Raw genomic sequence first — 26,390 nt, 5'->3', positions numbered from 1 at the left:
TGCCACCTACAGGCGGGGAGGTCGAGGGCAGCCGGCGGCGCCAGATTCGCAGAGGGTAGGATGGTGTCGGATCAAGCAGGAGAACAACTTGGCGACGGGAATTAGAGATGCTTTCAGATTGTTGATTCAGTGCCCCGGTGGATGAGCAGAAGGCTTTGGGTTTCAAATGGTGAAACCATTGATGATATCTCTTCCCGCACGTGTGTGCGCGACCGAGCAAAGCTGCCGTTGCCATATCTCTGGTTTTGTGTCTCATTTGTTAAAAATGAATGCCGCCCTCTGCCGTGGGTCTGTCTCCTCCGCCGTGGGTCTGTCTCCTCCGCCGTGGGTCTGTCTCCTCCGCCGTGGGTCTGTCTCCTCTGCCGTCTCCAAAGTGCTGGTACTTTTGCCGGTTTGTTCCAAGGCTCGGGGGGGGGGGGTTTCCGCTGTTGTTTGCAGATGTTGTCGTGCATCACGCCTCATCCCATTGTGAGCCGTCAGCCCCCACCCACCCAAGTCCGCGTTCAGCCCGAATCGCTGCCAAGTGAACAGCAGCTGGGAATGAGAGTCGACATGCCGTGTTTCCAAATACGGGGGTCACAGTTCTCTCTGGCGAGATGTTCTCCATGGTAGCGCGCTTTTGTGGAAGCGTGTGAACCCATCTGGGCCGCTTCGCCAGCTAATACGACGGGAGAAATGTGTGTATTTTTGCAGCAGCTCAGTTTTGGGGTGAATTGGGTTTGAACAGCATGCAACATAGACATACAGTATATGCCTCTAAACAACTACAAGGTTCAGGTCTTACAGTATTTAATGGCGGTAAGCAGGTATTAAACTTTAGTATTACATCTTGGGTTTCAGTATCGATAGGCATGTTCAGTATAAAATGGTACTTTGCATATGTTGCTTGACATGAAATCAATGCAAAGCTACAATATTATAAATAATGAACAGGTCAAGATCAGGTTAACAGCCTCAGATAATGCTATTGCTCTTGCAGAGGGTGGGAGAAAATTTATCATGTTGGTATGTTTACTTTGGAGTTTAAACGTACCCCCCCAAGGTAGGAAAGCTTATGCCAGCTTAGACGACGTGGGGAAGAGGGATTATACCTCCCAGCTGACCTGGGAATGACTGGGAATCCCTCAGGAGATGCTGCACCACTTAGCTCATCGTTAATTGTGTTACCTTTGGAACAAGCAGAAGGCGAACGCTACAGAGACGGCCGAAATTAGCCAATAGAAATAACAGAGACATATTTGTGCTGGGAAAAGAATGTAAGAGTCTGTGGCTTTGGCTTTCGGAGTCGGTCCGGAACCAAAAGCCACCATATTAACTTCTCGATGAAATATGCATCGCAAAGCACTCCTAAGAAATGCTACCGCAGTCGTTTTCGTCGCTCTTTTTCTAACAGCATCCGCATTCTACGTAGAGCCTTTGAATGAGCCTGGATGCCGTGGTGCAGAAAGGAGTGTTTTCGTGGGGGGGGGGGAGGGTATACACAAACACTCAGTTCTATTCAGGGCTATTCATATTTTAATGCCTTGTTTTTTGACTCTTTGTTTCATCATTAGTAGTATTAGTTCAAGGCATTAATTTTGACTGGCAATGCTACAGAAACAATTGTGACAATGAGGCACTATCAAAGGTTTAGTTATGGGGGGGTTCTCATACACCCTGCTTATGTTCAGATATTCACAGGAACAGAAGAAGCAAACGTGGCTGGCAAATATTTCATGAGCTGAGGATCCTGAGCTGCTCCCCCCATGAAATGTGTGTAGAGGAAGCATTTGGGTGGACGGGGTGAGCCTTCTGAAACGGCGTCCATTTAGAAGCACTATGGGGGGGGGGGGGGGTGGAGGGGGGGCGCATTCACTGCCACTGACAGCCCACGATATTTAGAACATAACTTACATAAACATCTTCAGACACCCACGTGGGGCTCCGGAGACAGTTGGCCGCCTTTTGAGTTTCCCCGTGCCGGGAAGAAGTGGAGCACAGATCTGTTAGCGTGCATGCTAAGATAGCGAACGCTAGCCTTCATGTCCCTGTAACCATAAGCGCAGGAAGACGTTCTGAGCTCAGGGCGCTGAAGGTCAGAATGACCAATAAACTGAAGTTCTTTTGTATCATCAGTAGCTATCAACAACAGCTTCGCAAACATATGGCTGGCTTTTCATTTTTTGCTTTAAACTATTGGCATGTGCATCCTACCCTAAAGTATTTTGACACTGCATTACCACTGACAACCAGAGGGGGCGCTGAAGGACCCTCAGCATCCCTACTTCCAGTGCTAATGCCCAAGTCTTTAGACTGAACATTCCACTTGGCACTTTAAATGCAAATATTAAGCATTGTGCATGTTTACCTACCCGCTTCGGCCGGTGACCTCCGTCATAGCTTAGCTAGCCGACATCTAGTAGCAGCTGAGAGTTAGGCTTAGGTCACCACACCGACACCAGTCCCCACATATATCAGCAGTAAAACCGTTAGGGCCCTAAATTGTGGGAATACGAATTTTATTTTGACCAGGAGTTTGGGGGGTCACTTCCCTCTACGCTGAAGGCCTGGCCCACAATTCTCCGTTTAAAGGTTAACACCATCTTTACGGTTTCTGTAAATCCTCCCCCCTGCCGCTATATGTGATTTAATCTTTACGTGCAACACCCACCTCATCCTGTTTATAAGCCACAAACACCTTGTACTTCCCGGCGTGAGGTTTGCGTTTATCAAGCCAAGCCGGGGACAGAATCGATGTCGGTACGGACACTGGATTCCACATTGCATCATCTTTGGTTTTAACTCTTAAATAAGTAATAAACACAGCAAAAGTGGAAAGGGATTTTATATGCGTATTTCTGCAGCAACCAGATCAAATCCTTTTTAAGGTTGTGCTTTGTAACCATCTTGAGATGTTTCAAAATTCAGAGCAGTTCCCATTGTATTAACCCTGCCTATTTCCTGCATTTCAGTAAAGTGCTTCAGCTGGACGAGCCAGGGCGGGGGCACGCGCTGGGGGGAGTCGCCGGAGAACTCGGAGGAGCGGAGATTGCCCAGGATGTTACCTTTATCCGGTGACCACTTTGCAGTCGCTCATTTCCATCAGCGCCGCTCAGCATTCTGACCCTCCTCAGATGCGAACATCTGAAGAAAAAGCCTGCAATTCAGTTCCATCTCTGGAGGGGAAAAAAAAAAAAATCTCTCTGAGGTGGTCTACAGAAGATGCCAGAGAGTTCTGCACTAGTCTTTCCCAAAGTTTCTCCTGCATTGTTAATGGCATTTCAGATACTGCACTGTCCAAATGTCCCATCCTTGGGACTTGCTATTTAATCAGTATTCAGAATCCCAGAGATGTGATTTTTGACAGCTGTTGCACGTGGCGTTCTTAAATTGCCCACAGTGCCATTTTCAAAACGCACCAAAGCCAATACTTTATGACTAATTTTTTTCTGTTCAAATTACATTCAGGGAAGATTCCTTTCATAAATCATTAATGCAGTAAAACAATTGTGCAATTTTATTCATGATAATAATTTAGCCCCGGTTTGGTTTAATAAAACTCAGCAGTGAGGTTTTCAAAAAAGTTCTATTCATTTTGTTTTTTTATTTATGTTACATTTGCGAATACAGCGTGATAGTGTTTTCGCTACTTGAGAGCTGCAACATCTAAATATTTTTATTTGTTCTGTTTGCTTTTGATGTTGTAGCACCAGGGAGACCAAATCATCACGAAAGCAGCAGAAGATCAGGAGATTTGCTTGCCGGGAAGAACACATTGTTTTATTACAGTCCTTACAAGGACTATAACAAGGACTGAACGGGTACTGAACCCAGATACAACAGCGGAAACACAAGGTAGTCAGACGCTGGACCGTCAGGTACACACATGGTGGGTAATTTACACAACGCTAGAGACACACAAGAATCGTACAGGGTTCACACAAGACACGGACAAACACGTGCGACAATAGGGAAATACAACTATTATCAACAACAAATAGATACAAGGGACTATTTACAATTATTTGTGGGACTTGCGCACCCCTCCAGCTCTACAATATAACACTATATTTGCATAGCCATTGAAAGAAAAATGAACAGTTTACAGAGTTGGCTCAAAATTCCCAAACCCAACACAAACGCAATCTGCTTTTAAACCCAACATCCACACAATTGCCAGAGGTTCATTGAAGTTACCAAGTGCTTTACCGCAGCATTAAGACCCCCTTTTTACATTTTTATTCATTTAGTTTAGCAGACACCGTTATGCAAATCAATATACAATTGAGACAGCAAGGGTCAGAGAGTGCCTGGAAAAGGTGGGAGTAGGGGCTTTGCCCAGATGCCCAACAGTGAAATAATTCTGCCGATCCTGGGATTCAAACATACAACCTTCTGATTACAGGTAGACCACCCCCTTTTTCCCCAATGTGTGTGTGTGTGTGGGGGGGGGGGGGGTTGTCCCCCAGTCTGTTATGCCTAGGAACTCAACTGACACTATGCGTTCTCTACCTTTCCTTGAAATCAATATGTCATTCTGAAGCGTCATAGCAGATAAAGAGCTGCCTTTCTGCAATGGCGGAACTAAATTAATAGAGTCAGCAGAGAAAGGAGGGAGACGGATGTCTGGCTCACTTGGTATCACTTGGGTAATTCAGGAAGGCCCAGTTTGGCAGATGGATGATCAAGTACATCCCACTACATTTCGATCTATGTTGCATTGCACCATAAATGATAGAAACCACACCTTCTGTATTAGCCAGGGGTGGAATTATGGTATTAGAGATATTGGCTGTACAGGTATTTTATACATCTACAGACAGACAGATCTCTATACCTATAAAGGGTTGGGCTATTTTGTTTGGTAATTGAATAACCTATCTACCAGCTTAACACCTGCCTTAGTCCCTGCATTCCTGATGAAACCATTATGAACTATGACTCCTTTAATGGTCGATTCAACATCACCAATATTTGACGGCCCAAGTATTCACCTGTGCCTCGTTGTAGATGCATGTGCATCGTGTTGAATACAATAATGTGCTTTCGATTGGATACAACGTTGCGGAGTGATTTAGGTTGTGTGCAGTTTACACTTTTAGAGAATAATCTCTATTCTTTTTGTTAAAATGTCCATGGAGAGACTTGTTAGGAATTCACAAGGCAGTCATACATATTCAGTGATCCGGCTTGGCGAGATGAGAGAGGCAGCTATTTAGTCAACACCTTTTCTTCTCGTTACCTGATGTTGGGGACAGACACTCGTGGTGCTGAATGCTGATACACGGGAAATAAAATTACGATATAAACGAATGACCCTCAGAGACGGAGAGCAGGCGACATAAAGAGAAGCAGAGAAACACAACCGGCTCAGTATTTACGGTGAAATGTCAGGAGGATTGTTGCTGCAAAGGTCTGGAACGCGGTTAGTTGTTTAAATCTAGTGCTTGTAGACCTCAGATGCTTAAATCCCTGTGTGCTTATTTAAAAACCTTTGCCCATTTTCTGCAAAGCTATATCTTTGAAAACGAGCCTATAAAATATCACTCTGGGCCAATTTCTGACCAAAGGGGCGTATTATTGTACTGTTTCATTCTGGTTATAAATGTTTCTTTTAGCAACATGTGGTGTTAGATTTAAGACGGTGACCTGGAAATAAAATGAGTCTTTATACACTTAAAATGATTTAGTTCCGATATTTGATTTAGTTCCCTTTTAAGTGTAACAAGCTATTGATTTTAAAGGAAACAAAAGGGTCCTATAAATTTACAGCATAAAGACAACAAACATTTTTTAAAAAAGGTTATTACCACTTTGAAATGCAAACGCTTCCCTGCTAGGAGCTGTTTGCTAGTGATGGAGAAAGTGGATGAAAAAATATTTAAAACTTCTGCAAAATCAACACCCCATTTTGAAGTTTCTTAAGCAGATTTCCAAGACTTTTCCTCTACTCAAGAAACACCCACTCGCACACAAAGAGACACGCAACTTGGAGAATCACGCAATCTGTAATGCAGACGAAACTTGTAATCCGCTATTCTACAGCTTGCCCGATTTTTTTCGCAAAGCTAAATCAGACTTTCTCCTCCCGTGACGTAACCGATCCCAGCAAAATGTATCACGGAGCCCTTCAACTTGAAATTCTCCGGTAAACAAGACAGCAGCACCCTGCCTCAGACTGAAGCAATGTGGATGCTTTACAATAACAAGGCAGCCAGTACTCTGGGGATCTTTTAATAATTTCCGCTCTTCAGACAGGGTAAGCGCGTTCTTCATGCCTCTGCGGCCACGTGGATTAGTACGCCTCTGTGCGCAGCTTACCTTGGATGATACGAAATAAGCACATTCATGTAACCACTGTATCACTCATATCCTGTTGAATATCCCTCCGCCGCCAACCATAACTTAGGAGCAAGCAAGTAGTAGTAGTAAAACTACATAATATTTGCAAATATAAACTATGCCATTAGTTATTTTTTTCAACTTAATAAATAATAATAATAATAATAATAATAAATAATAATAATATTATGAATGGATCTCCTTGGTAAACTGGGCACAGCCTATAGAGTAAATATTTGGCTCCCAAGAGCTACTGGATGTATAATCCGCATTTAAAATAATATTCATTTATTTTTGTAGAATGTAATGTTCCCGTGTCTTTCTTTAAGGTGCAGTTCAGGAGGTTTTCTTTACCGAGCCTGACTGCAACTAATGAAATGGCATAAAATCCGGCCTGAAACCTACAGCGACGGGCAATCTATGACATTTAATAGAACCCCTTCAAAAATACCAGCGACATGACCAAAGTTTAACTGCAAATTTTCAGTATATGAAGACTATCAGGTGACGTTCCACAAAGCAAGAGCAAGCTGTGGTTGGTCTAAAGCTTTGGCTTTGCTAGAGATCACAGGTCCACAAGTGGGTATAATGGACACTCTCAGTGATTTGTGCCGCTCACTCCTGGAGATGAAAGAGAAGGCAAAAACTGAAGCTGACAGTTTAGTGGTTTATATGTAACTGTACCTGCCTGGCTGGGGATTTGAAGTAAGTCTTAACAGACTCGTAATTGACAGAAGCAGACTCTCAACTCACCTGAGTCACACTATCAATGATGAAAAATATCTAATGCATGCCTATGAAGTACATTTCAGTTTAAAGACCAATAGCGTGGCACTACAATACCTTAAGGTTAAGTGGAAAGTGGAGATGAATCCAGTTACTCAAGATTCTCTTCACTATTTGTCCTGTTTTGGAAAGTCATTGGCTGTATTGCTGGACTTCATTTTCATTTTCTTCCTTGTCCTGAAAAGCATTCTGTAGTATTTCATGTCGAAACAAAGAGGCCAAATCATACGTGATTGATTGACTGACCTTTCACTGAATGCATTCCCGTAAAATCGTTTTGTTCTTCGTCAGCGAAACGCCAGCAAAATTTCAAGCGCCTTCAGAATCCACCTCTTTATTGTACAATTCCTCTCTTTCTGTCCAGATATTTTAAATATGCACCGTCCCCCCCTACATGACCCAAAGGAATTGCAAAAAAGTAGTGGTTTGGAGTGCAGCGATTAAACAAAATGTTTCAGAGAAGCGTCAGAAGCGTCAGATCTCTTATTCTTGTTTTTTTTTCTTACTGTCATGAGACTTCTGTGTAGACTATCTGCCTCTAGATCAGAATACATTCAAGCTACATATTTCACTGTATACTAATGGATGTATAAACATCGAGATCATTTAATGAAGCATGACAGTCAATTTCAAGTCACATGTCAAAACAAGATTTATTTATTTTTTAACATGTCAATTAGTCATTGGAGATAATCAGTGATTATCACAGTGGTTTTGTGTATTATGCCATAATAATAGGTTGCAGTGCCATCATCAATCTTTTGGGATGGCTCAAACCTCTACCATTGGAAATTTGGATCCTACTCCTCTTTCTGTGAGTACATACTCCACCCCTTATGTTGTTTGGGTCTCTGTTTAACTCCTGCCGTCCAAAACCATGCGGTTAGGCTAATCGGCATCTTTAAATTGCCCCTATTCCTGGGAATGTGTGTGAGAATGTGCCCTTCAATGGGCTAGCACCCCTTCAGTAAAAGTGTCCTCTTGCTTTATGTTTCCTGCCATAAGACCCAGACACCCTATGATCTTATACTGGATAAGTATTGTGAAGTTGGAATGGATGGATTATTACTCTACTGTGGTTTAGATAATAACACCACTTTCAATTGTCTATTTTTTCAGCAAGTTTAATTGTCACAAGTAGAGATACATGCTTTCAAATGTCATCGCTGACAATTTAATTGCTTGTCTAATGTATGGGGTAATATTATCACAGTCATGTTATTGTGATGGGCCTTGCTGAGATTTTTTTTACAGGTCTCAGATCAGACCATATGTTTGTTTCCTAGCAGGAAAAAAGATCATCTTTGAGTGTTTCAATTGTTTGCCGCATGCCGAATGAAAGGGTAGAGACAAAATAATTATTGGGAAATTACAGTGCTGTATGACTTGAGCCATAACACAAATTAAGTGTGATCCACTCACTCAACTCAAAATAATGGCACTTACTGGCAAAATGACTTTTTAAATGGTATGTCGGAGAATCATTGGCGATATAAAGCGCACCCTTAGAATTTCATTTATGAGATGTGATTGGCAATTTAGTCATTGTTCTAAACATTGTCACCTTTGATGTAACTTGATTGAGGTGAGGAAATAATAGCAAGCCAATGAAACAAAAACGAACGTGAAATGAACAAAGGTACCAGCCAGAGATGAATCTCATGTGATCAAGACACGTCATGTGATGACCTGGGCAATTGGAGGGTAATGCAGCCGCAGAGTTATGTATTATATTTGAAATCCATTACTGTTCCCTGGTTATACATATTTTGTACATGATTGGTCATTTGGGTTCTCGAATAATATTTGTTTTGTTATATGGATGTTAATAGATGTTTACAGTACAATACAAAGAAAAGTCATTAAACACTGTAAAATGGGTGTTTACCTGTCTGGATTTTTGTCTTGTGATTAATTAAGCCATTGTGATTAATTAAACCATTCTATTATTAGCCTAAAAAGACAAGGGTCCAAACATCAACAGTTTGGTCAGTGATAGCTGTGGAGCAGTTGGTTAAAATTCTGTTTTAGATGCTTGTTTTAATGACATTTACAGCTGGTTTCACACACCTTATACACTATATACTGTAGATCATTTTACTGTCAGTAAAAGGCTGGACTGTATTCTGCGTGTGGTTCACGCATGAATAACAGGTACATGCATTACGATCCACTCACTTCCTGCGGCATATTTGGGTTTGTGAGGGAGCCGATTAGTTATTATTCTTTTGCGGCAACAGTGATTCCGGTGATTGATGTGCAACTGATCCAATATTCGGAGGATAATATGGTCCGAGGGCATCTTGGCATCTTGGCATCTGCCCTCCCTTCCCTCCAGCAATGGCACCCACTGCCTCCCGGATCAGTCCGGATCGGTCCGGATCAGTGCCGCCTTTTCCAGGAGGGAAGGCAGCCGACGTGTGACATTGCTCTACTGTCTGTGACATGCGCTACAACATAGGTGACATCACATCGTTAACCAGAGCATCGTTCTGTAAGTTAGCACTTTCACTAATTTGCAGAGAAAACGCAGAAAACGTTATATCAGCCTATTAGTTATGTATACATGTATAATATATGCTGTACATCTTTATATAGCCCTAATTTTCCCTTCAGGATTAATAAAGTATTTCATAATAAAATTTTGAAAGGAATCATAAATGTCACACAACGTTTTTTTTTCTTTTTCGTGTGTGTCTTTAGTATATTGAGGCACATTGACAGCTAAATGTTTCCTCTTACGTAGCACTGACCTAGCTTTAGCTAGCATGCCTGTTTGGGGTTTATTGCTTGTGGCAGCAGCTGAGCTCACATACGGAGAGCGGGGATAGGGCTAAGGATAGGCTTAGGGTTAGCCAATGTGCAACTCAACAGCTCAACCCTCACTTGCCTAAGCGTCGCCCGGTAAGATAGGCAGGAATGTCAGAGCGAGTCGTCAGTCATCCACTCTGGCCACGGCACGGGTCCATACACAGCGGGAGCAGGCTGCACTCGGTGGGGGGGGGGGGGGGGGGGCTTGCTGAGTGCGCATGTATCTCGAATCGCTGAATGCGCTTAAACTCACAGTACAGAGGCTGTCAAATCAAGCATCGGTGCATCTGTAAGTTAGTGTGTCTGAGAACTGAAAACCAGAACAATGAGATGCTCCAGTAGCCTGTTCAGAATCTAATGAAACAATGGGGCAATTTCTCTGTTCATTTTCCACAACCGTTTACCAGGTGTAAAGAGGTGGTGAATATGGACCCAAAGCCACGAAACATAAGGCAAAGGGTCACCCTGAATGGAATGCCAGTCCATCAAAGAGTAAACGCAACACACACGCCACGGGCAATTTAGGGGCACCATCCCACCTCAAAGGTACGAGTTTGGATCCTACAGGGAAATCAGAGAACCAGTGTGGAGAACAGATGGAGGAACATGCAGCCTCCATATTCACAGAGGGTCTCCGGAGCCACAGAGGCCTTGCAGAGAGACTCAAAAGCGAAATTTTAAAAGTCAGTGAGGAGAAACCCGAGGGGAACAGAGGAGAAAGTATAACAGGCAAAAAAAACACAAAAATAGATACTATACAGTACATGCGCTATTCTATGCAGGAGGTACTTTGCTCTCAAAATATTACAGCTGACAACTGAGTTTCTGTACTATGGTCTATACCTGGCCATCCCACAGGTTAAGTCATCCGCTGATGTCATCGTGGATGTCGTATTAATAAACTCAACAAATGTTGATCGAATTACAGTCGTGTACTCAGGTACGTGGTTCTGTTCTTTCTGAAGAGGCAGCAGCTTGCGGAAGGCCTGCTCGTTGGGTACAGCTAGCGAGGATTTACAATGACGGATGATTCTTACGAGGGAGTCCACTTGAAAATACTGAGATAGCTGCATGCCCTGGTTCTCAATTTTGTGTTTGTATCAGAATGCGCGCTTTTCCCCCCCTGACGGCATCTCCGCGGAATCATCAAATACGGCAACAGGATCTTCAGCTCATTCTATCGCGTGGCTTGATATTGCATCAGCTTCCTCTAATCTCTGACAGCATACAACGTCACACTTCACTAAGCTGTAATTACACAAGGCATTGACTCAGATGCCATAAAGTCATTCAGTCTATAAGTCAATCCAAGTGAATTTGAGCTTTGAATAACAACAGTTTTCAGCACAATCCTTGATTGTGATTGAATACAGCAGAAGACTCCTGTTGTACAGGAGTTTCGCACTACAAAAAACAAAATGTTGACTAACGGTCTTGCAAGCAAGTTCTTTGTCCTACATGATGAGCAATAGTTGTTCTTTGAGAATAAATGTATTATTACTACTTATTACTAGTATTATTTACACATATACATGAGCTAAAATTTTTGCGCTGTGAACAGGAGAAACACGCAAGCACATTGCAGGTGCGCTGGGTGGTGAAGTGGCTTCAAATGGTGAAAAGCAAAGTTAACGATGGAAGAGAAATAATCAAGTTTGTGGAAGTAAGACAGTCTAAACAAGAAACCAGAGTTATATGTTCATAAAAACTGTAAAATGAGTACAAAGCATTATGCAAATAACATCGATTTTCAAAACTCTCTTTTGCTTCTTAATGCTGGCAATCTAGTGTAAGTAATACTTGGAGGAGATTAAGGGCAAATGTATCTGACCCCCCTAACAGAACAACTGCCCCCCCCCCCCCAGTTAAAATGGTCTAGAATCACCACTGATGTTGACTCTGGGCTTAATCAGTCTTCTTTAGCTTGAACATTTTCCAAGTGTGCCTTTATAAGCTTCACCGTTCTCCCGCGTCAGTAGAACCTTACTACAGTGACACGCATTATATGGAATAGCTGAACAGAACAGCGGGAGGCTACAGAGGATGTCAAGGACACAGATTTGGAATCTGGAGGCTTCTGTCTAGTTCCGGGGGTGGATTTCCTGGTGCTGTATCCTTAAGCAGAGAATCTAACCTGAAATGATCCATGAAAAACTCTCAGATACACTCAAGTACAGCATTTGGTGTGGCTACACCTCAGGTGAATCTCCAGCTACTTTTGTTTTTCCACACGGTTTGTAGATCGGCCTGGCAGACTTCAGTGATTATGGTATAAATGTGAGGAACGATGCAGTAATTGTTGTATACAATCGGCCAATCGATGCAGAGGTCAAGGTGTCACACCAGCAGGGTGCATTCGATTCGGGACTTCCCCAGGATTGACTTGTTGACAGTCTGATTGCATCACAATATATTGATGAGATCAAAGGATCCTACTGGCTGTCCACTTAGAGAAATAGTACTTCTTGACTATACAGGAAATATTTACAATCAGATTTCCCATATTCGGTGCAGGTTAAATTCAATATTTGCAAGCAGTCTGCTTTTAATGAGGCTTCTATAGGGATTTGTGCCTATAATTAGAATTGTGGTCAATACTGTATTTTCCCGGCATTGTATGCTACATTGTTAATGTGGAGAGGCCACTCAGATGTAAGATTCAAGTGGGCCATAGACGGAAACTAACCTCAGTCTCCGATGGACAGAAAAGATCAAAGGTAATTAGGGGCTAAACGTGCCCCAGAAATATGACGACATAACCAGGGATGTACGTAACTGGTACGCAAATACGCATTCACCTTTAAAAGCCATACATGCGGTAAACGATTGTTGTAGCAGCATGAATTCATACGTATTTTATGTACATTTGCGACGATATGATAAGAAATTATCGTGCATTTTATCGTGCAAATGATTGGCTTTTAAATTTTTTTTGGCTTGCGTGCCAGTTACGTACATCCCTGGACATAACACTCCGGCTATAATGAGCTGTACCTTTGGTAACACAGGTAAGTGGCACTTTGTTGCTAAGAAAGGGTCTTTGCCAGCTCGTGCTTGAGCGATGCTGCAAACAGGCCAAGACTTATGACCAGGAATCGCAGGGCGCAAGGAAAGGGGCGCCCCCTATAGTCCACTGCAGGACGCACTAACAGCAGTTCAGGGACAACTTCTCCTAATCAAATTTTTTTTCCGTTTACTGTGGTAATAAACCCACACAAACATTATGGGACATGGGAACGCGACACAAACACATTCAAGCCCCCACATCTGGTATTAGGAGGTTACTGTTCCCTTTGAACATCAAAATATATATATATATATATATATATATATATATATATATATATATATATATATATATATATGCTTCAAATAAACCAGCTTCACAGGAAAAAAAAAGAGCCTTTCACAAAATAATGATATTTCTGACAGTAGTTTGGCACTCTGGATACCAGCTAAAGGAGAAGCGATGTGCTATATGTTGGAGAGCTTTGCTTTCTTTCAGAGCTGGGCACCACCTCCTCCATTTAAAGTGCAATTTGTTTTCTCTTAGTCAAAGTTATCAGCAGCGAATAAAAACAGATCTAAGAAGGAATGGGAATTCAAGTCGACGGCGGTCGAGCGTACGACGGCGCTGGGCGATGCGGAAACCAAAGAGACACCGACATTTTCGCTGCGGAAATAGTTCTATAGCAGCGTGACCAGCCGTTAGAGTCACTAGACTTCAGTGTATTTAAGAAAGGATTCGCTTATGCCAAGATGCAGTATTTGCCTCCTGTTCACCACAGAAGTCCAATTTCCTGAGCCTTCTGACTGTTCCTGTAGTGCAGCCGTGTGACTGATGGTTTCTTTAACCACTTTTTACAGGCTGACATATTTTTCTGTAACATGTGGACCTGGACCATCCATCTACTGTAGCGCATATCCCGTTACCCTCATAATTCTCATGTCTTTCACTGGACCCAAAACGAAGTCTGCGTTAGCTCACCATGAATCGTAGACTGCCTGAAAATTTCCTGCAAGCAATGAAAACTGTATGATTTATGTATTTTACCGGATGATAATTTTATATTTTATATTAAATGACTGATGTTCGGTTGATTGTTTTGATTACTTATTGGAAAACTGTCCTTCAGGATTGGTATAATCCATCCATCCACCCACCCACTTCTTTTTTTCTTAAAGAGATTCGCTTGAAAATGCTACAAATTTCAGACATCAGAGATGGATGCAGGTCTGTGATCAAGGCCGTGAGGCGTTCACACCTCTCAGTTTGCCAAAGGCAGCGCAGCCAAATGGGCCCAGAAGCACCGCGCTCACCGTGTTACTGGGCTCTGAAGCTGAAGCTGGCTACAGGCTAACCTCACAGGCTTCACATAGCCTGAGACGCCGATTCCTCACCGGTGAGGCCAGCTGTGATACTGTACGAAAAGAGTGTATGAAACAAGTCAGGAATGACAGGAAAACATTTCCATGTGTAGAAAAATATCCATCTGGTTAAAACTGCTTTGCAATATGCAAGTTATTCCGTTAGAGGGAGATGTGAAAAAAATTTACAAAATAAAAAAATCTTAGCCTAAATTGATGCTTTTTTTTGATATTACAGAATCAGCACCATCTGGATTTGAACACAGGTTACTAATTCTAAGGAAGCATAGATTAGGTGATACCTTACAACATCAGTGACAACATCAAGCTCTGCATTAAAGAAAGACTAGGTCCATCTTGTCGTGCATAGAAATGAAGTAAATTATATTTAGATATCAAATCCACAAGTTAGCTCACTAGAGGAGTGTTTCTCAAATCCGGGCCTTGGGGACCACCAGACAGTTGGCGGGGAACTAAAATATGGACTGTCTGGAAGGGAACTGGGAGGGAGCGAAAACGTGGACCATCTGGGGAACTGGGTTGAGAAGTACTGTACTAAGGGGGTAGGGCGGGGGGGGGTTGTGTCTGCTGAGTCGTTCCCTGAGAAACCGATGGCAGTGTCAAGTGCTAACTGGAGGCTATCTACAGGGGAGTCAGACGTTGCTGATGGATTTGTTTGCTTTCTGCCTGAATGCACTAACCGACAGGTTTCTCTCTTTTTTCATTCGCGCTGCCATCGCCAACGGCGAGGTAAACGTGCGGCCCAGTAAAGAAATGGACACCTGTTCTTTCTTATTTCCGCCATGACGCATTCCCCACCTGATAAGCCGCCATCGCCGGCTGCCTCGTCTGACTCGAGGCCACTGCCTTCGCCTCCGCCTCGCACTCCTGTTTCCACAGGCAAAAATAACACTCAATAAAACATGAATGAAACGGTGCCTTATTGGTAGACTATGATGCAAAACCTGCATTATGTTAATTTATTCTAGATTCATAATTGGAGAATATTTGAAATGCATGTGTTTAAAAATAAAACCAATTTAAGGCAATTAAGACAAGATCAGTGATGGCAATTGCAGAACTGTAAAAACATTAATAGAGCTTTACAGTTGCTGAATAATCACTACATTATAATTGTGTATTTATACGTTTTTCCCCAGAATATATCATAATCCAGGGATATAATTTTCATAATAATCATGAAAACATAATTCACTTATTGTCGTTGTAGGTAGAGCTAAGTTCATGGGTATGGGAGGGACGAGGGGGTTGAAACCCCCCGATATTCAAAACCAGCCAATACAACCCCCCCCCCAATCATATATCTCCCTAAATAGGAGGAAACCTCAATCACCCCAGTGATCAAACCAAAGTTACACCCTTGTGCCTGGGGTCACCCCCACGCATTTGTTTTCCTCGTCCTTTTTTTTTTAATATATTATTGTAAATATCACTGTGTTCTGTATACAGTGTGATGCTTCCACTGCGGCATCTCAGAATACAGTGTTGCTGTCAGCTCCAAGATGACCAGCATCTCCGTTTGGCTGCTATTGGCTCCCTGAAGCGTCAGTGTTGCGCGTGATTTATGACTTTTTTCCCAGTCCCTTGACTTTTGTTTTTATGTTTATATTGCATTGTCTCCATCCCCAGCCCCTATCTATCCCTGAAAATGGAAAATTCTCCTAATAAATGCTGGACAGGACACCTTGACCAAGCAAGACTGTTTCCATCTCTCTCCATCTCTGTCTCCTTCTCTCTCTCTCTCTCTCTCTCTCTCTCTCTCTCTCTCTCTCTCTCTCAGCACGCTATGGCTGATTTAGAGTCACCAATAAACCCATGTTGGCCGGAGACTCTCTTATATTGATTATTAGAAATATGATTGATAACCTAAGAGCATAATGACAGTTAAGGGCATGGGTTTATCAGTAAGTGTCCCAGTCAGAGGTCATGCTGTAGGGCCTGTAAACATGTAAACAGGCCACCTCAGCCTCTGTCCTCCTGGAGAAACATCTAGCTGTAAGTCTCCACAGGAAGATGTGTCCTTGGGCGTCATTCGGTTCGATCACTCGGGGCTATAGCACGAGTATTTAACCCCTGATGCCAATCTTACTTCAAAAACAAAAAAGTCAAGCCCCAGGTAAACTTGACTTAAGCCCCTGATTTTTTTTCAATAGCTAGAAACGTTCCTGGATGTGTCAGCAAATTTTAGTAAGGAATTAACATGAAGGATACCCTCTCTGTGTTGCATACCTTCTGTGAGATTTATGTGATTTTCGTAAGTACTGTATACGTTCCTGTGACTGAGCCACAGAAGATTTGCGCCATTGAATTCCTTAGCTAGCTAGCATCACCCTTGGCATTTGAAGGGGACGTCGCAGTGCCGAGTGGCAGTGCGCCCCATGGAAGGCAAGGAGAGAAGGGGAGGCCCTGCGTGCAGGGGAGCACATGCGTGTGAGCGGTCCGAGCACAGGAACACTGAAAGCACAGGTGCTGAGGAGAGATAAGCCTGCTGTCCTGCCCGTGAAAGAGTGAAAACTGAAAGAAAAAAAAATATCACACACTCTCAAAGCCTGTATGTGAGTAATTTCATTATGCGTGGATGTCAGACTCGTTCGGAGGTGTGAGCTGATTGTCTTAAATGCAGTGTGAAACACATAATACCTACCTAAAAATAATAAAAATCCCAGTGTATAATAAGCAGTGCACCTCACAATGGCATTAGATTTGCAATGGCAAAAACAAAAACACTTTGATTTGTTGGACACAAGGCACCAAAATACACTTTGGGAAATTTATGACGGCCAGTGAACCTAACTGCACTTTTGAAGGAAACCTGTACAACACAGGAAAGCAGACAAACTCCACATGCAGACAGATTCAGACAGGATTCTAACCCCCAGCCGGGAAGATGTGAAAGAAGAGTACTACCCAAAGAGCTACCAGGCCACCTGGTGGTAATAATATTTATACTAATCATTTAATTGGTCATGCAAATATTTCATGCTATTAGCTCTTCTTGATCGTGTTAAGGTTCACTCAGCTAGATGCATAAAAGGGGTGCATTTGTTTTCATTTTTTTTTTTATTCTGTACGAGGCTTTTTGTCTTATGCATCATTGAGTCGTAGGTCCATATAAATGTTTATTACGTTGCGTAGAAAAAAGCGGAAGCCACGATGACAGCGGTACATTTTATTATATTGCCACAAGACAATCGACAAGAAAAATATAAGAAAATTCTTTAAAATAAATAAATTCGGGGTTTTTTTTTGTGGTTAATTAAACGTTACTGTTCAGTGTATATTAGCCTAAATCGGACATTAGACTCCGCGCGCCCGCACACGCCTCGCTCCCTACGCGCAGCCCTACCGTCCGCGTGGCCGATCCCTTGAAGCACGTGCCGGCGCGCAGCCGTGTCAAATCCCGTGTCGGCGACGTGTTGCCCTATCACACGATAAATGAATTACTTCTCCTCTCCGACGCATTACGCATCGGGAATTCGGAGCGTGTCCATTTGTAAACACTTGCATTTTAAATTTAACATGGGTAAGGTCACGCTGCTCACTGAATAAATCATGTTACCCATTTAATTATTAAAGAACAGCACTGTATTATTGTTTAGAAGAGTGGTGGCACAAAGAAAGCGTTGCAATTTGTTTTGTAATTTGTGCATTTTTCTGCAATAAATTTAAGACAACATCCTTGTAATTTCAAGTTTATTTCAATGCGCTTTATTGAATAAAAGTTATAAATATTGCAGTGAGATCAGACACAGCTGTAATAAAATTGCTGCTGGCATATTGTTCTTGATGCTGTTTTATTAATATGACACATTTTAACCGGAATGCAGTTATGCTAAATTTCCAAATGATGTCATAGAGGTTGATGCAGCCACTGAAACTGCTCGACGTGAAGTATAATTCTGCTTTGGTACTGTTTATACGTTCAAATGTATATATAGGCATTACGCATGTAGGTCTCTATGCTAAACAAAAGTTGTACTTTGACAAAAAAAAATTCAATAATGCGGGGTCGTGATGTCCACGTTGTCATTGTACTGAATTGGGTAGGATCTTGATTTAAATATTCTTCTAGTTAAGTACGCAGGATTTACCCAGAATACGTTTCAGATCGATACTAAAAGTGGGATAGGAGGGTCACTCCTCCAGATTAACGATGCGCATACGGTGCACTGTGGCCGATTCACTCGATGGCCCACATCTGGTCATCTTTGCATGCATAAATCCTGTGTGTGCTTCTGCCCCATACAGCCCGAGTCCGAGTTCTCAGATAACTGGCATTTCTAGTAGTAGTAGTAGCGAGTGAAGAGTACAATCCACTGGTAATAAATTATTAATATCTGTTCTCGGGATCAATCGGAACGCGATGAAGCGAGGCGTGGAGGCTCTGCTGCACTGTGCCTTGCACTGCCTATTTTTACTCGGTGGTGAGGGTACGGAGACCCTACACCTCCTTCACTCTCCATCTATTCCAGTAGGGACGGTGCTACGACTATAAAGAGCAATGCTGAAAAATAAGCAGATGCACGGCCCGTGAACCTCGTTATCAGCTCCATAAACGAACAGCAGGATCACAGAGGAGTAACGTGAAGCCGGGGACGTGTCAGCGCGAGAGAACGCCGCGAGATGGGCGGTTAGAGCGCGGCGGAGCGCGCGCTCCTCTCTCGCGCTGTGCGAACGGCGCGCTCGTGCCAGACGGATCCAGAAGCTAAGATGAAAAGCCTTGGAAGGCAGCTGCTGCTTGAACCCCGTATAATAGTAAAAAATGTGTTATAACATTTCTTTAAAAACCAGCCTATTCCTTCTGATATAGTAAAGAAAACCAACACTTTCTGTGGCTGAAGTGTCACACAAAAAACATTCAGAATGATGGTAACAAAACTATACATACATACATGCTAGTATTAGTAATAGTATTCAAAATAATGATTTATCATATTGTTAAAAATGAATTACCATTTAGAATTATGTTTTGATGAGAAGTTATTGTTTTGGAAACATGCTTGTGTGAAAATTACCTAGTCCTTTACAAGAAAATGAAATATTGTTTTAAAAAATGTGTATTTATTGACAGATGTGTGACACCCATAAACCTTTGGCTTGGAATTTAAAATATCCCCTTCATGAAATTAATCATGCACATTCTGAAGTAAGTAGTTACTTGTTCTGATTTTATGTTTAGGCAAACTGGGGTATGGCTGCATGCTGGAAGCATAGGCTACAGAAAGCAAATGGAGATATCAGCACGCAAATGCACATGTTACACTCTCTTTAAATAAGCACTACAGGAGTTCACAACCTGAAATATCCCCTTTGTGCACGTGTGTGTGTGTGTGTGTATGTGTAGAGAGAGAGAGAGAGAGAGAGAGAGAATGCCTTTGGGGTCTGGTCAGGGTCAGATAGCATTTCTCTGGAGGTACAAGGTGATTTTCTCCTGGTATTTATTTATGATATTTGGATTTCGTTAATGCAGTAAATCTACATTTCTTTTATAAGAGCGTCCTTGAGACTCACTGGGTTAGTAAGTGGGTCAGTTACATACTCGAGAGATCTGTCTGGACCCGCTAGTTCGTTGTTCTGGTTCTGTCCCGAGGCGATCCTGACCTCACGGAGGGAGCAAATTGACTAAAGACTAGTAGATTGCGAGTCGACAGAGGTCATTTTCCTTGGCCTTCCCGTGTCACGCATAAGCTGATGGGTGGTTGGGGGTGGGGGGGGGGGTGGGCGGTGTAAATCCATGACCCTTTGATCAAAGTGGTTTTTCCTCAAAGACACACTGCCAGCGCACTGCCATCTCCTGTGAGTCAAGAGCGAGTTTCTCATGTTTAATAACAGAGCCTGAGAATGAAACTTCAGATCCTTAGTTATAGCTAAATTTCCGCAGCATTATGCGAGATAGATTTAACTGTCCCATCTCTCTGGGAAGTCCTTGATGGTGCGGAATTCCAAGTACTTCCAGGAGGGCTACTTGTCAATTCCTCCCAAAGAGCAGCAAGGATCTTCTACTCTATACTCCATGCATGTGATAATATTCTGTAATTGCCTCTGCATAATAAACATCCATAAATCACAGCTTAACCAGGTCATATGTTCTGGTCTGAACATAAATGACGCCTAGGTATTTGTACTAATCCCCACTTAGGTTTTGATTGTGAGCCCATTTTTGGAAAGAGTGCCACAGTTGTGGGGGGAGGAGGCAGAGTTACATTCCCCAAATCATTCATACAAATTAGTTACCGTTTAATTACATTCTTCTGCATAAACAATGATTCCTTCCTGCAAAGCGATTGGTGTTGTGTTTTAGTATCATTTTGAGAAATAGGTACATACTAGCGGTGCCACTGGGGTAACAGTTGCTCAGTGGCTAGTAATGTGGTCTCAGCCTTCCAGGGTTGTGTGGAGTCTGCTTGTTCTCCCTGTATTCGCATAGGTTTCTTCCCAGAGTCCAAAAACATGTACTGTAGTTGAGTGAATTGGTGTCTCTAAATTGACTACACACTGTGTGGGACCTGGGATCTAGGCTGGCCCCTGTCCAGTACCCTGTGCTTCTTAGGACAGGGTGATTGCTCATTGTATCGCATAAGAATTTGAGGATGGATGGATGGACCTTAAACATACTTTAAAAAAGCCTATTTTATAATAAAATATTTAATATCTCATGTAATTTATTGGATAATGCACTGAAAGTGAAAAACATTTACACATCGTAAAGCTGAAGTATCGTAACACAGCCCATCGTAACACAGGGAGCGTCTGTGTATTATAATTAGACTTTTTGTGATACCGGGAACTAATACTCTTTTTCCATTTTTGGAAAACAAACCCGTGTGACAACTATGTAGAGGAAAGAGTGTGTCAGCAGAGACCAGAAAACACAGTTTTGCATTAAGATCTTACAGTGCTATATAACCAGCTGCAACATCAAAGAACCTGAAACATTTAGTGTCACTTAGCCAAATATATTATTCTTCCCCAAACAACACTCCAGGAAACGATAGCTAGCACTGAGGTTTAGCATGTGGATTTGTAATCAGGAAGTTTGAGTCCTTGTAACCTTGGACTGCTCTGGTAATATATCCAGCCCCACAAATAAAAATATAAAAATCATATAGATAAAACTTGTAAGTCACCTTGCATTAAAAATGCCGGCCAACCAGCTAAAAGGGAGTCTTTGGAATATAGATGTACCTCCCCTTATATTTCAGCGTTAGCGTTACAGCAAGAATGGCGGCAGAATGAAAAATGCTCTAAGTAATACTTAGCGTCTGTCGACTGATCGCTCTCACGTGTGACAGGAGGTGGCTTGCTCTGACCGCCTTGACGTCGTAATAAATCTGGCTCAGAAATTCAAAGGGCATTGACTGGGGGATAATTACAGCGGAGGGCAGGATAAAGCCCACGCTGGACACTAAATGATGCATGATGGGGATTATCGTGAACAAGGTGAATCTATTCTGATGGATTTCTTCACTATTGGACCTGAAGAGCTTCAGTCGAATGGCTCAATGTGCTACAGGCCTGTGTAACGAGTGACCTAAAATAACTGGGCGTTGGTATTCGGAAAGGATAAAAATGAAGGGGATATTAAATGCTTACAAAATGTAAAGCAATGCGTTTCTAAGGGATCAGACTGTGCATAAGTGGCTGCATCGGTGGTCAGTTAAGTTTGGTTTGACTCTGAAATTAACATTGCAGCTATATTAACTGATATATAATTCAGCTAAGGATATTGGTTGAATTTAGCTAAAGTCGTCCATACATCTTATCCAAAAAGGACCACACAGAGCCTGCAGCATATCCCAGGATGCAAAGGGCAAGGGACAGCCTAGGGGTGTTTCCTCAATATGCGTACTTCACCGTACTTATGTTCTCATGAACCTAAGAACTAAGAACACAAGTACCGAGGACAGTAAAAATCCTCAGATATTGATCTAGCACCGCCCCAGATATCAAAGACACATCGGCTGCATCCTCTCCGAATGAGAACAGTCCCATGATTCATTGCGCCCAAAGTTCGATCTTGGGAGGTAACTTATCAAGACTGGTCTTGCCAGGACCACAAGTACTATCTTTGTGTGTTTGGCATTGAGGAACATCCTAGATCACCATTGGTGGGTCACGACCCAAAATGCCACGGGACCACCTTCACTGGGAGGTGGACTGCATGGTTTTTGAACAATGCATGAAGACATTCTGCTACTGTTACTGCACGATGTTCCATTTAGGATTACTGCAGTCTTTTAGTGAAATAAATCAGGTTGAAGATTTTAAAAAATTTAGGTCGTGACTTAATGACCAATGAACCACTGCCCTAGATGGCATGCCAGTCCCATAATCAGGGGCAGCATGTGATTCAGCACGCTAAGACAGGAGGCTTGCTGGTTTGAACCCAGCTTTGGCAGAATAGTTACATGTCTGTAGGCCTGAGTGTAATATTCATGAATGTTCAGTTCACCAGCCAATCAGGTAGAGCTCTCATTAATATTAATGAGTTTCAATTCCCTAAACTGCCTAATACGATGAAAATGTGCCCCCCCCCCAGTTTCATGGGTGCTGCTGCGGGTGGCTGTCCTTCACTTACATATGTGTCTGTGTATCATGGAGCACAAGACAGAGTAGCCAAAACAAAATTTCCCCATGTGGATCAATGAAAGTGTCATTATCATTATTAATGCCCCATTATGGGCAATTTAAAGGAATCAATCCAGTCACACTGAATGTCTTTACACTGTGGGAGGATACCCCCATGAAACCAGAGAGACTGTCAATGCAGAAAGGGAAACGAACTCACAACTGTGGAGAGTGAGCGTGATCGCAGCCCCGGCTTCAGTATGATATATGTTTCACTTTTCTGTACGTTATGAAAATATATGGATGTGTGTTACTCGGCTATCAGTACATTTCAGTGACTAGTTGTTGTACATTTAATTTCCCTCTAAATAGCTTCCGCTGTTCACCGTGTCGCCTACCCCCACCCCCAATCAGACAAGGTGCCAAGTCAGCCGACGCTCCTCGCAGATATACGACACGTTTTAAACCGCTGCGTCGAGACACATGTGTCGGCTCGAGTTTCACGCTCTCAGGCGTCGCAGCTCAGACGAGCCTGTCTGGCCGTCACGAGGAAGCGTCAGGCGCGTCGAAGCTTCCGGAAAGCGTGGCGGCTTCGCCCAGCCCGCTAACAAACCGACTCCGCATAATTGCGGAAATAAGCAGTTTATCCATGTTACTCCTCTAGCTCTACAAATAAACACGTCAAAAATAATGTTTCTCTTCCCGTGCCGCTAATTAGTATAGCCCTTCCGAAACCTACTGAATTCTAATGTTTATCAGAGATTTTGAAAATGAAGTCAAACAGGGACCATAGCTTAGAGGATTACAAAGGGTTCAGTCGCTTGCTTGATGGAGATATTTTTTCCAGTATTCACCTTTAGTTTGTTGCTAGGAAACAGCTCTTACTGCAGACATTAAATATCACTATTATTAATCCTGTCTTGATCTCAGGGGGACAATAATGAGTCTAAATGAAACGTTTGTCAAAGACAGCCCTACTGACTCAACCTGCCTTTTGAGTTTAATGCCACTTCCTTAAGCACTCTGCCCCCTGCTGGCCTTAGTCAAAAAGGACATTTGTTTGGACATTCTTTTTATGCACATATGAAGGGAAGGTTTCACGTCCTGCAAGGGCACAAATATAATCCTAAACATCCCTATATGTCGACACTGTTTGACTAAACACTTGGGTCACATACATACTATGTAATGCTGATTAATAAATCATCACAAACCGTGATATTCAAGCGTGAAACTTTCAGTTCGTTCACCCCAAGCGACCAGCCGTCGTCAGCTGCCCCGTCGTGCGTGACACCGGCCCCGGGAGCCTGCCGCGCTTCCGTCCCGAGGCTGAACGTGTGTCAGTTAACGGCTGGAGGCCCCCCATTCCGTGTGCAGGCTGCCGTTCCGTGAAGTATGACGCAGAACTTATGCTGGTGCAAATTATCTAGGATCCCAAGCCACTGGGTGAAAATAGCCGACAGGTAAGGCTACATTTCCATTGGTCGAAGCTTCCCATCTCCATATTTTTGTCTAGCCAAAATACTATAATCCTACTTCTGCCACTGACAAACTGATGCCAGCTGCTGTTTATACACAATTATGACACATAAATGATAAGAACAACAATACTAATACTACTCACCAGTGTCCTGTCAGTGCATGCCGTCTAACTTTTCCCGGTGCTGTTTTGTAGACAGTGCTCGTCTTTTCTTATTTGGTGGTAAGTGCAAGCCCTGCTGTCCATATAAGCCCCCTGGAATTCTCCATGACAGCGAGCGGGTGGGGGTCCCCTTCCCGTCTCATTTTCCTTGGGCGCAACGCCGTTCCGCGGTCCCGTCTTCAAGAATGCGTCCTTCTCCCTCCAGCCAAGGTGAGGTCTTCAGTTAGGGGACAATTCCAGATGTCACTCTGTCCTTTTTGGCCACGTGTGCACTGGCATGACAGTCTGCTGTGGTGACAGGCAGGCCTCAGCTTTACCTGAAAGGGCAAATTAATGACCCCCATCCGAGTAACTGCATGATATCCAGTTGCATATGCCACCCATTCAACCTACATGTAGGTATGTTACAAAAAAATCCAAACCCCCCATATAACAGAAAATTTAACTGAATTTGATAGAGAACTAGATAACAGACAGAATGACACCCAAATCATTGAAATATCTTGAGAAATAAGGAAGTTATAGCGGAAATAAGTGGTCATTTTTTCCTTTTGTTCTTAATGTATTTTAAACGAAGGCTGTGATCTTAAGTTGAGAAATTTAAAGAAATTTAATAAATTATGTGATCTTCAAAAAAATATATCAATTTGTTTTATAAGCTGTTTTACTGAAAAAAGCCCTGCAGGAATGCACAAAACATCAGTGAAAGATCTCTCATAAACACACTTGGTCATCTACAATGTAAACAAACGCGCTTGACGAATCAGGTTGCAGTATAGCAGTCACGTGACCTCTGGGGCACCTCATTACCGTGACCGCTCAGTTGGGAATGCTTTCGTTCGTAAGCAAAACCATTGACTTCGACACTAAGGACAGTCACGAAATTTCACACAGACATGGTTGAATAAATGATATATCAAATCTATAGGATTTTATTAAAAATCTATTTACCTCTAGTGATTTTGAAGCGATGCCTTTGAGAAGTAATTTATCGGTAATTTTGCAACGGGAAAACGAAACACTTCTGACCGGTCAAAAACAAAAATTCGAAAACGAGGTTGTGACGAAAAATGTGAACTATGTCATCTATAAGCGTGTGCTCCTGGAACTTTAAAGATAAACCCACCGTTCAACTTTTTCCGCGGCTATGCTATTCCCTGCATCCACCAAACTCGTGATGACGTAAACACACCTGCGCGGAAGAGCGGCGCAACGGGAATCGGGAGATTGTAACATATCTACTACATGCTCACCTGATTAATATTATATGAAATATTTGTTTACAATTAAATTAACATACATTGACAGGTAAAATATATGTTAAAGACAAATTTCTATCCATGAGGTTATAAATGTTTCCCAAAGTGCTAGCATAAACAAAGTGAGCTGGAGGTCCACACACAGTGTTCCATGACCGCTTATTATCAGAAACCAAAACAGAATCCAAAAGTCCGTAAATAGACAATTAGCAGGAAAGAAGCATACCGGAATGAGAATCCAAATGGCATAGCTGAGAAACAGACAGCAAGTCAGTGAACAGATGGTAAATATCAATGCTGACCACAAACAGAACCTCTCGGCACAGAGGAGCCCTCACAATACCTCACAATGAACAGACAGGAAGGAGCGGAACAGGAAGTGCAATGCAGGTGAGCTTAATTAAAAGGTGAGGATGATTGGGGAAGAATTCCTGGCTCTGTTGAAGATCAGGGCCGGATTACGGATCCGGGTTGGAACTGGACTGAGGCTCAGGCACCTGGTCTCAGTATTTTTTCCCAGTACAGTTAATGAAATTGACTGTAATGTGGTGGTTAATCTCTTAAAGACCAAAACCAGTGCTGTCATCTGTGCACAAGGTAGGTTTAATTTACTG

The 26,390-nt window shown here is 42.7% G+C and overlaps 1 long non-coding RNA gene across 2 annotated transcripts in view; it reads right to left on the bottom strand.

Moving 5' to 3' along the window:
- The window catches only part of LOC111854670 (uncharacterized), a 39,244-nt gene extending 13,108 nt beyond the window's left edge, over positions 1–26,136 (bottom strand). The window contains exons 1-4 of one of the 2 annotated variants that reach the window (XR_011984595.1): positions 26,003–26,136; positions 24,500–24,834; positions 3,045–3,155; positions 1,900–2,027 (exon numbers count right to left, since the gene is read on the bottom strand). This is a non-coding gene — a long non-coding RNA (uncharacterized lncRNA). Of the gene's footprint in view, positions 1–1,899; positions 2,028–3,044; positions 3,156–24,499; positions 24,835–26,002 lie in introns of those variants that run through there. The other variant, XR_002840734.2, reaches the window with a different exon arrangement.
- Between the last annotated feature and the right edge of the window lie 254 nt (positions 26,137–26,390).

The sequence above is a fragment of the Paramormyrops kingsleyae genome, chromosome 21 (assembly GCF_048594095.1).
Source record: "Paramormyrops kingsleyae isolate MSU_618 chromosome 21, PKINGS_0.4, whole genome shotgun sequence".
Classification (NCBI taxonomy): domain Eukaryota; kingdom Metazoa; phylum Chordata; class Actinopteri; order Osteoglossiformes; family Mormyridae; genus Paramormyrops; species Paramormyrops kingsleyae.
This window is presented reverse-complemented; position numbering and strand designations above follow the sequence as displayed.